The 12,112-nt window shown below is 33.4% G+C and overlaps 1 protein-coding gene and 1 long non-coding RNA gene across 2 annotated transcripts in view; one reads left to right on the forward strand and one right to left on the reverse strand.

Moving 5' to 3' along the window:
• LOC110267909 overlaps positions 1-12,112 on the forward strand; it is a 40,025-nt gene that overhangs the window by 2,986 nt on the left and 24,927 nt on the right. The gene's annotated exons all lie outside the window — the stretch shown is intronic.
• On the reverse strand, positions 6,827-7,766 carry LOC110267911. The gene is made up of 3 exons (XR_002355882.1): positions 7,669-7,766; positions 7,244-7,345; positions 6,827-7,150 (listed from the first exon to the last, which is right to left on the reverse strand). It is a non-coding gene; the product is annotated as an uncharacterized LOC110267911 (long non-coding RNA).

Raw genomic sequence — 12,112 nt, forward strand, 5'->3', positions numbered from 1 at the left:
AAACGAGTCTCCACGGGGCGGGTACCTCTATCCCCGCTCCCGCCCCGTTTAATAAACGGGGCCCCATCCCCCGTCCCTGCGGGTGGAAAATCCTCCCCATATCCACCCCCCGGCAGGTAAATTCCCGCAGATACCTGCCCCACCGGGGGTTTTTCCCATCCCTAGCAGCCACTCCAATGAAGTCATGAAAAATGACTTCTGCTGAATCTCAAAGTTAGACCATTGGATATATTTTGGGATTAAAAAATTTATGGATATGTGTCCTTTGATGGACCAGAAATTAAAGTTGGTGCAGCATAATTTTTCTATTTTGGATTAACGTGTTAAATGAATCTGGTTGGACCAATATAAAAATAAACTAATTTATGATAACAATTAAATTTAATTTTAATTATTTTTATTAATTATGAGCTGGTATACCCTATTCCCGCCCTCTCTTTGAGCTAGCAATTTCCAAAATCCTTAATCCCACCCTCCCTCTTCTAAGCCATCAATTTTCAAAACCCTCAATTCCATCCTCCCTCCCTTCTCTGAACTATCAAGGGTTAAAGATTTCAGAAGGAGAGGGTAAAAATTTGTTGGGATTTCTTGTAATAATTTTTCGGAAGAAGTAACAGAAGTCATGTTTCTACAGCAAGAGGTAAGTTGAGTGGTGATTTTGAAGGAGCCCAGTGTTTCACTAATCCATGTTTCTTCCACCACTAAATCTCCTATGGTCATTTCTTGCAGGAGGTATAACGACAATGTAAATCTCGTCACCACTAGCACTCCACTCCTTTATTCACTCCTTTCCAACAAAAATGAAGTAATGGATCTCTATTTTTATTTTTTTTTGTTCTAATTGTTGTTGTGTTCTTGATTTGGTTGATAATTGGTAATTTATAATTTGTAATTGTAATTTCTAATTGTTAGGTTATTCTTTCTAATTGATAATAGCAATTTATGTTGCTAAAATTTAATCATTGATATAAACGTTAATTTGCAAACTATTTGCTTGTTCAGAATTTATGGTGATTACTTGATTGGCATTGAGCCTAATTTTAGCCAAACACACAAGGAATAAATTTTGTTTTCATGTACTCTAGAGTGTACTCTTTCATATTAGAAGTGAGCGGAGATAAAACATCATAAATAAATTCTTTAAATTAATAAAATCCGTTGACAAATTCCTTGCCACAATAGAGTTTTAAGGATAGTGTTTCATGGCTTTTGGAAATGGAAATAAATGCCTTTCCATAAATTTGTAAAATCTTTACCTGCTTTAAAGTTGTGTATATTCAATAATAACCCTTGTAATAATGTAGATTAATATTTTTTCTACCATGTCATTTTATTTTATCATAATATAACTTAGTACAATATAATTACAATTATATATTTTTTTATCATTATTCTAAAAAAGAGTAATTGTCCCCTCTAATTTATTAGGCTAGGTCTTAGTTGAGTGAATTGAGTAATATTATATGCATATTTACTTTGATATTAAATTGCACATTGATATACTTTATTTATGTAATTTTTAGATGGAGATGGAAACTACAGAGGTGGGTTCAGCTAATGACGATGATTGTAGCTTGGACCAAGAGATGGAAACGGAAAAATGTCAATGTGGTGGCTGCAAGCAGTGTGAAATTGTTACAGTTGAAGATATTATCAATCATACATTTCCAACATCTGAGGTAGCATATGATATGTTTGTGAGATATGCCAAATGGTTGTTACTCAAGGCGAAAGTTCTTTTGTAATATGGCCGGATTGAGAAAGAAGAAATACTATGACAATGTTTCACTAAAAAGGGAACAAAGGGTTGAAACACGAACTAATTGTCAAGCTAAATTGTGTTTATACTTTGATAAAAGTGCAACCATTTGGAGGGTTATGAATTTGTTCGATGAAGATAACCATGACTTAGTACCACAATACATGGTTCACCTGATTCCGAACCATCGGCAGTTAACTGATGCAAACAAGGCACAAGCTGACATCATGCATATGTATAGTGTGAAAACATCTCAAATTATGTGGTTTATGGCTGGGCAAGCTGGTGGGTATGCTAGAGCTGGTGTTACAAAGAAAGACTTAGATAATCACTTTGACAAAAGTCGGCGGTTAGGCATTTTAGGTGGTGATGCCAACGCCACCATAAGCTATATATTTGGAAAGGCTGACGTTGACTTGATGGCTATGTCACGATATAATTCAACTCCGAAAGATCGGTTGGGTAGCTTATTTTGGGCCGATGGAATATGCCGAGCTTATTATCAATATTTTGGTGACGTCCTTGCATTTGATGCTACATACAAAAAGAATAAGTACAAGAAACCCTTGGTAATCTTTTCTGGGAGTAACCATCACAGTCAAACGTGTATATTCAGGTTTATCATACTTGATAATGAAATGGCATCCACGTACAAGTGGCTACTAGCTAACTTTTTGGAGGTCATGATGAACAAGCATTCTAAAGTTGTTGTGACTGATGCATATGAGGCTATGAGAGTGGCGATTAATGAGATTTTTCCAAATGTGACCTATACATTGTGGGGATGTCATCTTTAGAAAAATGCTACTTTGAGAATCAAGGACCCAAGCTTATGTGAATCATTTAAGAAGTTCATTTATACCAAGTGGGATGTTGATGAATTTGAGGAGGAATGGTCAAAATTGGTTGAAGAGTTTGGTGGTAGTGACACATCATGGATTGACAAACAATATGAAAACAAAGAAAGTTGGGCCAGGGCATTTCTTCGGGATAAATTTTATGTTGGGTTTAGAACCACTTTACGATGTGAAGGCATTAACAACTTTATAAAGAGATTTGTTCATTCAAGGCACAGTATTTTAGAGTTGGTGGAGAATCTTGAGCGGGCTTTACGAGATTATCACAATAATGAGATGGTTGCTCAATTCAAGACAATCAATTCTGATCATGTTTTGACAACTGGCTTACAGTCTCTCGAGCTTTGTGTTGCAAACATCTACACTAGAGAGATATTCAAACTAGTAAGGAAGAAAATTTAAGAAGTGGTTTCTTTAGACATTATACATAGTCAACCCCTTTCCACAAATATGGTATACAAGATTTGTGCTTTTCAAAAGAGGGTCAAAATATTTACAGTTGTGATCACAATGAGAAGAAATTGGAGTGTGAATGCTGTCATTGGGATCACGAAGGGTATCCTTGTAGTCATATGTTGTGTGTGCTAAGACGAAAGGATGTAGATGAATTTCCAGAAAGTCTAATTCTAAAAAGATTGACCCGAGATGCAAAGAAGTATATTGATAATCAAACAGTCGAAAGCACTGTAAATGACGCTGAAAAAGGTTTGTTAATGAGATATGGTGCTATGTCAGTTGCCACAATGTGGATGTCATTCCTTGCAGCTCAAAAGGTTCCACTTTTTGGTGATACAATGAATGAAGTGACTAGATGGACCAAAGATCTAGAGAAAAGGTGCAGTATTAAAATGCAAAATGGGGTTACTGATGTATTGCATCCTGTTGCTAAATTTGTTGGTGATCCATGTGTCGCTAAGACAAAAGGTGCACCCAAACTCAAGAAGAATGAAACTAGGAAAAGGTCATGTTCAAATTGCCTCGTGAAAGGTCATACAAAGAGGATAAACAAGAAGATAAGGATTCAAACTGAATAAAACAAGATATATTGAAATTGAATAGAAACAAAAAGGATAGATTGAAATTGAATACAAAGAGAATCACTCTACTTTCTATCCAATTTCTTAACACAACAAGAAAGGAACTCTTCAACCTAGGTTGTCAATGCCATTGTTTGGAAATTGAATCGAAGGGACTCCTCAACCTTCTACTCAATTCCCTGATGCAACAAGAGAGGGACTCACTTAACCTCACTTATCCACACCATGATTTCATCACGAAACCAAAAGGGGGTTTTCAAACCTCTAAATCATTCTCTACTGTGACTACCCTAGTTTATGAGGTATTTATAACCTCTTATTAGGTTAAAATATAGAAAACCCTAAATCCACAAACATAAGGCCCAATATAGTAATTAAATAAACAAAATCAAAATACATCAAATTAAATTAAAATATTCTAAAAATATAAATTAATATCTTCTAAATAACACTTGAACTCTTCATATCACGAACATTTGAAGTATGTATTACATTGTCCAAAGTTGGTTGACGAAGGTGATCGGAGCCATGACCATCTTCCTTCTCGATGTACAGACACAGATGAGGTTATTTATGCAGTGATTAGTAATTTTGTTCCTTGAAAAGATTTTTATCAATTATTTTCATATTAGTATGTTAATCATATTTATTCTCATAGCATGGTTAAATGTTTTGGTTGTGTAATTCCATCTATGTATAGATATAAAAAGTATGAAAATGTGACATTAGGTTGTAATGAATTATTTTTTATTTATTTTGATATGCTTGATAGGCAGCAAAAGAGCCTCTTGGTGCCACTAGGAGTGAGAATAATGGGCGCAACTGTACTGCAGAGTCTAGTACTAAGCTCATGGGTTCTTAATCAAATATGGTAGAGGCGTGTATAGGAGCATTTTCAGGGGTCCAATTTTATCCAACTCTTAGTAACTTGTTCCCAACGCCACAGTGTGTAGTAGCTGGCCAACCAACCACTTTGCAAAATATTGGGCATCAATGACTCTTATAGGTGAAAATGATTTGTAATTTGTGCTTTAACCTTTATAAAATAATTCTTCATGATTTTTGACATAACCATTGATATGTTTATATAGGCCATGGAAGCTAGGAATACCTTGAAAGAATAGTAAAAATAACTTAATTTGCAAAGCAGATGAGATTTTTGCTTCTGGGATATTACATTGTCTTGCTGAACCTTTTCAACATTCCAGTGTTGTTAGTATGTGAACTGTGCAGATATTTTGTCCATTTGTAATTCATTTTTGTTAAATGAATTATACTCACAGTTTTGGTTCAATGAATTCTGATGGTTGTGTTCAAGTATTTGATATGGAGATTCTTGTGGGCAATAACACACTCCCTGGTAGTTGAGTAAAGAAAACTTCAAGGTTTTTTAGTTTATTATTTAGATCCTTAGATCAGCCACTCTGATAAGATAATATCATGAGTACATGACTTAAAAACTCTATTAAATTATCTTTATCAATGTCTTTTTTATGTTGTATATTCAAATGCAAAATGACTTTTGTAGTAAAGTTTTTGTTGAAAAATATTGAATGAACTAATCCAATTGCAAAAGTATTTTTGTAATAAAAAAGTTCTTATGAAAATAAAGTAAAGAAACCAATCCAAATGTACATCTTAATCTGAATAGTCTATCAAGTATTTTTAAGGGCTATTTGTACAAGTTTTTATTTGAACCATCTTAAGTGTAAAGGTAATTTTGAAAGACACAAACCATTGATGCCTACGAGACCAGAATTATTAGAATGAGGAACCCACTTAGATTTAGATATACTAATCATGTCATCATTACTTTTGGGTTTTTCTTGGCATAAAAATTCTCTCATTATAGGGGTTAGCAATGACAAAACACAAGGTAATAAAGACAATTATATTTCCACAATTTTAGAAATTATATAGTTTTTACTTTTTAACATGGGCTCTAAAAGATTACACCCTAAGACTGAATGACATTTTTAGGCATCTTCTTATTCCAATTTTCAATAACAAGTCTTTGAATGTCTTTTTTCCTTAGATTGTGAGGTCCATACATTAAGTTTATGGCCATCCTTACTCTGCTGTATTCGTTGACCACCTAATATTCAAGCCGTATAACTCCATCGTTAAATTGAGATAGATGTTATAAAAACAAAAAAAATTGTAGTATATAATTCAAATTGGAGCAAGTGATCATACCGGTATGGCACCACGCCACCATAGATGACAGAGTGTCTGCCATTGTGCAACCCACACACCACAATCATTGCTTAAAAAACAAGAGTTTCATTATTTTTTACAACAAATTAATGCCTCCTCCATCAAAGAATTAAGTTTAAGCATTTAACTTACATGGTTTGTATAATCATAAATTATATCATGGGTTAAGTAATTGATTTATGATACTTACGATTAAGCATCTTGTTGTGGCACCTCTGGCTCTTGAAATTTGAACTTTAAAACCATCGGCCTTTTAGTATTATCTAATTGGTAAAACCAATCATCCAATAGTAGATTCTCTAAGAAAGAAATCTAAATCAAACTACACAATTTGACATGGGATTGGTTTCACAATCAAAACAAAGATATATTTTTAAAGGTTAAAAGTCCATTGAACATACCACATCTTCTATTGCCTTCATCCTCTCGTGCCTTTGTTTTGAGCACTTTAGAGAGTCTAGATATGTAATCAACCCTCTACTTTTTTCCACAACTACTAGGAACCAATGATCTTTAATATTAATAGGTAAGTATATCTGTGTCATTAGATTAAATCATTTATTAGTTACAAGAATAAAAATAGTTGATTTTTTATCACAGTTGAAATAAGTCATCAAGGTAGTCTATTACCTTATAGAGGTCTTCAACCTTGCCCATAAAGTTTGTTTTGATGTATTCCATTGTCCCAACAGAGATATCTCATTAGAGTGCTATTTGCTACAAGATATTAACAATAACAAGAGTAATATGAAATCAAAGCTTAACTCAAACTATTTTGGGATAATAAATAAATAATGACTATAATCAAAAGCAAAATGATTTATGCCATTAGAAACTTACAGCAAAAGTGGTTGGGCGGAACCATTTGTTGCCTTTCACTGTAACTGCTGCATCTTTCATAAGCATTGATGCCACCAGATTCAAAATCTACAGTTGACGAGCCAGAAAATGTCAGTCATCAATCAAATTCAACAGAGTTAAAAAGGTATATCACATGAATTACTTCATGACTTACGTTATCTCCAACCTGATTTTTCGGATAAAGGGTCATCAATGCTTCCCGGCTTCCACAACAATATTCATTAGGCACAAGAATCTCTCTATTAATAACAAAATCATAGGTTATATCTCATGAAATAAGCGTTTGATTCCAAATCTTCAAAATCATTAGAAGTGACCTACTTGGGGTCATAATCAGCTCCAAAGATATAGACAACAATAGCCAACTCACTCCCCATGAAAACCATTTCCGATGTTAGCCTAAATGCCACCTCCAAGCACTATCAATTTGGATAGAAAGATGTATAAGTATTTGAAACAGAGACATAGAGTACTTAGTGCATCAGGATATGAGGGAAAGAAGGGAATAGTACCGTAAGAATCTCATCACCATACATGTTCACCAAATCATGGGATTCATATAGCCATGGACGTCCTCGCTATAGTTTAAAGTCTCCACGTGTGGGGATTTTCTTCTACAAGATGCAACTTCTGCGTCAAAGAGGATTCTCATCACCATACAATTTCACCAAATCATGGGATTCGTATTACCATGGACATCCTCGCTATAGTTTAAAGTCTCCATGTGTGGGGATTTTCTTCTACAAGATGCAACTTCTGCGTCAAAGAGGATTTTTAACATAAAAAACAAAAACTGAAAACCCCATTTATTTTTAGAATTTTGTGAATTAGAAAGGGAAGTAAAACCCTTTTTCTCCACTGTTTTCAGTTTATTTAGGGGAAAAATCCATTTCAGAAGATGAACATCCAAATAAAGCCAATTAATTGAGTTTCTAACCTTAATCGATGATGTTGCTTTCTGACCTCTGCGTTTAGTGGTACTCTTACACCGTTTCAAGTCAGCATTTTCGCTGATTTCATGATCACTCAACAGACCGAATGGTTCGTAATCGGGTTCGTGCTTTTGAGACAAAGGACACCTTGATGATTTTCGATGCAATGGAGCCTTTGTTGTGGTTGTATGAGCTATCACTGATGGAGGTAGCCCCCTCATGGTAATATTCTCATCAGCATTAGTATCATCATCATGAACAGCAACAGATCTGGGTCCAGATGAAACAATGGCCAAGATTGCATTGATCTTTTTTCCCTAGTCGCTAATTGTGGAAGATAAAGCAGGTATCTCCTCAGCAAGAATGGTTCGAATGAACTTTGTAAGGGAATCACTAAAAGAAGTCGTTTCCTTGAAACACAAACGAGAGCGTCAGGAGATACACTAAATAAAAACTATAGAAATAGAAATGGATTTGATAACATCTAATGATACTATAGAAATAGATTACATCACAATACATTTGAAAACTCACTGATGAGCGGATAATTTATACGCTTTTTGGCATTGTTTTTAGTATATTTTCAGTATGATTTAGTTAGTTTTTAGTATATTTTTATTAGTTTTTAATTAAAAATTATATTTCTGGACTTTACTATGAGTTTGTGTATTTTTCTGTGATTTCAGGTATTTTCTAGCTGAAATTGAGGGACCTGAGCGAAAATCAGATTTAGAGGTTGAAGAAGGACTGCAGATGCTGTTGGATTCTAACCTCCCTGCACTCAAAGTGGATTTTCTGGAGTTACAGAACTCCAAATGGCGTGCTTTCAATTGCGTTGGAAAGTAGATATCCAGGGCTTTCCAGAAATATATAATAATTCATACTTTGAATAAGGATTGACGATGTAAACTGGCGTTCAACGCCAGTTTCATGCTGCAGTCTGGCGTCCAGCGCCAGAAACAAGTTGCAAAGTGGAGTTCAACGCCAGAACCACGTTACAAACTGGCGTTCAACTCCAAGAATGACCTCTCCACGTGTAAACTTCAAGCTCAGCCCAAGCACACATCAAGTGGGCCCCGGAAGTGGATTTCTACATCATTTACTTAATTCTGTAAACCCTAGTAACTAGTTTAGTATAAATAGGACTTTTTACTATTGTATTTACATCTTATTATTTTTAGTTCAACTTTGGATCATATTGATCACGTTTGGGGGCTGGCCATTTGGCCATACCTGAACCTTCATCCCTTATGTATTTTCAACGGTAGAGTTTCTGCACTCCATAGATTAAGGTGTGGAGCTCTGCTGTTCCTCATGATTTAATACAAAGTACTATTGTTTTTCCATTCAATTCAACTTATTCCGCTTCTAAGATATCCATTCGCACCCAAGAACATGATGAATGTGATGATTATATGACGCTCATCATCATTCTCACTTATGAATGCGTGCCTGACAAACACTTCCATTCTACATGCAAACAAGCTAGAATGAGTATCTCTTAGATATCTAATACAGAGGACCGAGTTCGAGATATTAGAATCTTCGTGGTATAAGTTAGAACCCATGGATGGCCATTCCTGAGATCCGGAAAGTCTAAACCTTGTCTGTGGTATTCCGAGTAGAATCTGGGAAGGGATGGTTGTGACGAACTTCAAACTTGCGAGTGCTGGGCGTAGTGACAGACGCAAAAGGAGGGTGAATCCTATTCCAGTATGATCGAGAACCTCTAGATGATTAGCCGTGCCGTGACAGAGCATTTGGACCTTTTTCACAAAGAGGATGGGTTGTAGCCATTGATAACGGTGATGCCTTACAGAAAGCTTGCCATGGAAAGGAGTAGGAATGATTAGATGAAGACAGCAGGAAAACAGAGGTTCAGAGGAATGAAAGCATCTCTATACGCTTATCTGAAATTCTCACCAATGATTTACATAAGTATTTCTATCTTTATTTTCTGTTTATTTATTATTATTATTTGAAAACTCCATAACCATTTGATATCCGCCTAACTGAGATTTACAAGATGACCATAGCTTGCTTCATACCAACAATCTCCGTAGGATCGACCCTTACTCATGTAAGGTTTTATTACTTGGACGACTCAGTGCACTTGCTGGTTAGTTGTATTAAAGTTTTGAATGAAAAACGATTTATTAAGACGTGCGTACTGAGTTTTTGGCGCCGTTGCCTGAGATCACAATTCGTGCACCACTCACCTCTCCAAATGGCAACATTAATTGTTGGAGTGCAACAATTCTATCCCCTGTCTTTTCTTTTGTAACCTAGGGGGCAAAAAATTAAAGGAAGTAGAAGAAAATAAAAAAAATGAAATGAGATGTTGGTGTTTAAAGCATATCTCAATATTTTAGCTTGATAGCAATCTTAGCGCTGCTTCAACACCGTCAATCTACATTCAACTATTTCAAATGCCAAAAGAATCATGTAAATGATCCAGGGAGCAACTTTACTTATGTTCTACAAGTAATTCAAGAAGAAAACTATTAAAACATAAACCAATAAAACCATTATACATAAGAATAACAAAAAGCTAGTAGAAATAGATAGTACACAATAGGAAGCCAGAAATATAATAACAGGAGACTGCCTACCTGAACTAACTCGTGATGTTCTCCGACAACTGTGAGAGTAGACAAACATGCATGAGAGCACCCAGGGGGACAAGGCTTCAAACTTCAGATGCAGAGAGACTAAGCATGTGAGCATAAGAAGGAACAAGGCAAGCAGAGAGGAATAATGTAGGTCCTGTCGCTAGTAGCCACCCCATCAACTGCATAGATTTGGGAATTTTCAAAGGGGCTTTGGGATTAGAGTTAGGGTTAGGGTTAGGATTAGTTATTCTGATACAAAATGTCAAAATGTGTTAGGACTTGGGATTGGGGTTTTTCGAAAGATTGGAGGGAACTTCTTTAGTATTTACCATGGTTTAAAAGAAAAGATAGATAATAAAAGTATTTTAAAAAGATTTATTTATTATTTTTCTTTGTAATTTGTGTCTTAATGAAAAAATAAAAAGAATGTAGAGTGATATTTTATTGATTGCAAACTATTTTAGTATCCACAAATCAGATATTAATACAAATTCACAAATTCATCTATGAATTTTTATAATGTTAAATACCCTAAATCATAATTACTAATTGACATATATATCTAATTTGGACAACACATTAATTTCTGATTTTTCTTTAAAAAATAAATAACTCAATACAATAAAATTTTGTTTGGGTGAATTTTTAAAATATTTTCTTAAGTGATTTTATAAAGATCTTTAATAAAAAAATTTATATCACTTCATATTCTAAATTCAATCTCATAAAAAACAAATTGACGCTAATTTTTAGATGTAAGAGTAAATTTGCTATGAAATAATATTATGAACTTGATATCAACACTTAATTAGAGAAACAATAGTAAAATTCATATCAAATAATATTCTAAGTGTCATCTCAAAAACAAATTAACTTTTAGTTTTAAGTTTACAAATAATCATACATAAAGTGATACTCTGTATTTAATTCAAATTACTAATTGATAGATGTATGTACGAGAGTATATTTTATATCAAAATTACTTTTAAAATTTTATCTTCATCATTAATTTACATAAAATGGTGCTCTAAATTTATTCTAAATCACTAATTCACAATAGTTAGAGATTTAACAGTGAACTTGACATTAAATTATGTTCTATATTGGATCTCAACTTCTATTTAATATTAATTTTCAGTGTAAGAATAAATTTCATATATAATAATGCTTTAACTTTGATTGAAATCACTAATTCACACTTAATTAGAAGTGCAAAAGAGAACTTCATATGACTACATCAAATCATACTCTAAATTTGATATTAAGAACTAATTAATACTTTTTTTGTTGTTATGATTAATTGATTATGAACTTCAAATTAAATTATGTTCAAATTTTTATACAATCAGATCACTAATTATTATTTATTTATATGTACAAACAAAATTTTTAGATCAAATCATACTTTAAACCCTAAACTCTAAATTCTAAACCCTAAATCTTAAACAAAAATTTCAAATCAAATCATACTCTAAATTCACCTTAGAGATACAATATCAGTTGGATAGAAAATCAATAAAATTTTATCATTCGTATAATTATGTCGATAAAATAATTAAAAAATATAAAATTCTAAATGAACTAAGACTAAGTATTGGAGGAATAAATTTTTACTTTAAATTTCAAATCACTATTTATAATATATGATCCTACAAATATTTTTGTAGGACCCAAAATAAAATTGAAACTAGAACTAACATTAGAGATGCTCTAATGTACAATCAATTATAATTACAATAGTGCACTTTAAATAAAATAATACTTTATTTTAAATAAAAATTATACTTAACAATTAATTACAATTGAAACACCATTCTTAACTTTAACTAACAAAATT

Source organism: Arachis ipaensis, chromosome B10, assembly GCF_000816755.2.
Source record: "Arachis ipaensis cultivar K30076 chromosome B10, Araip1.1, whole genome shotgun sequence".
Taxonomy (NCBI): domain Eukaryota; kingdom Viridiplantae; phylum Streptophyta; class Magnoliopsida; order Fabales; family Fabaceae; genus Arachis; species Arachis ipaensis.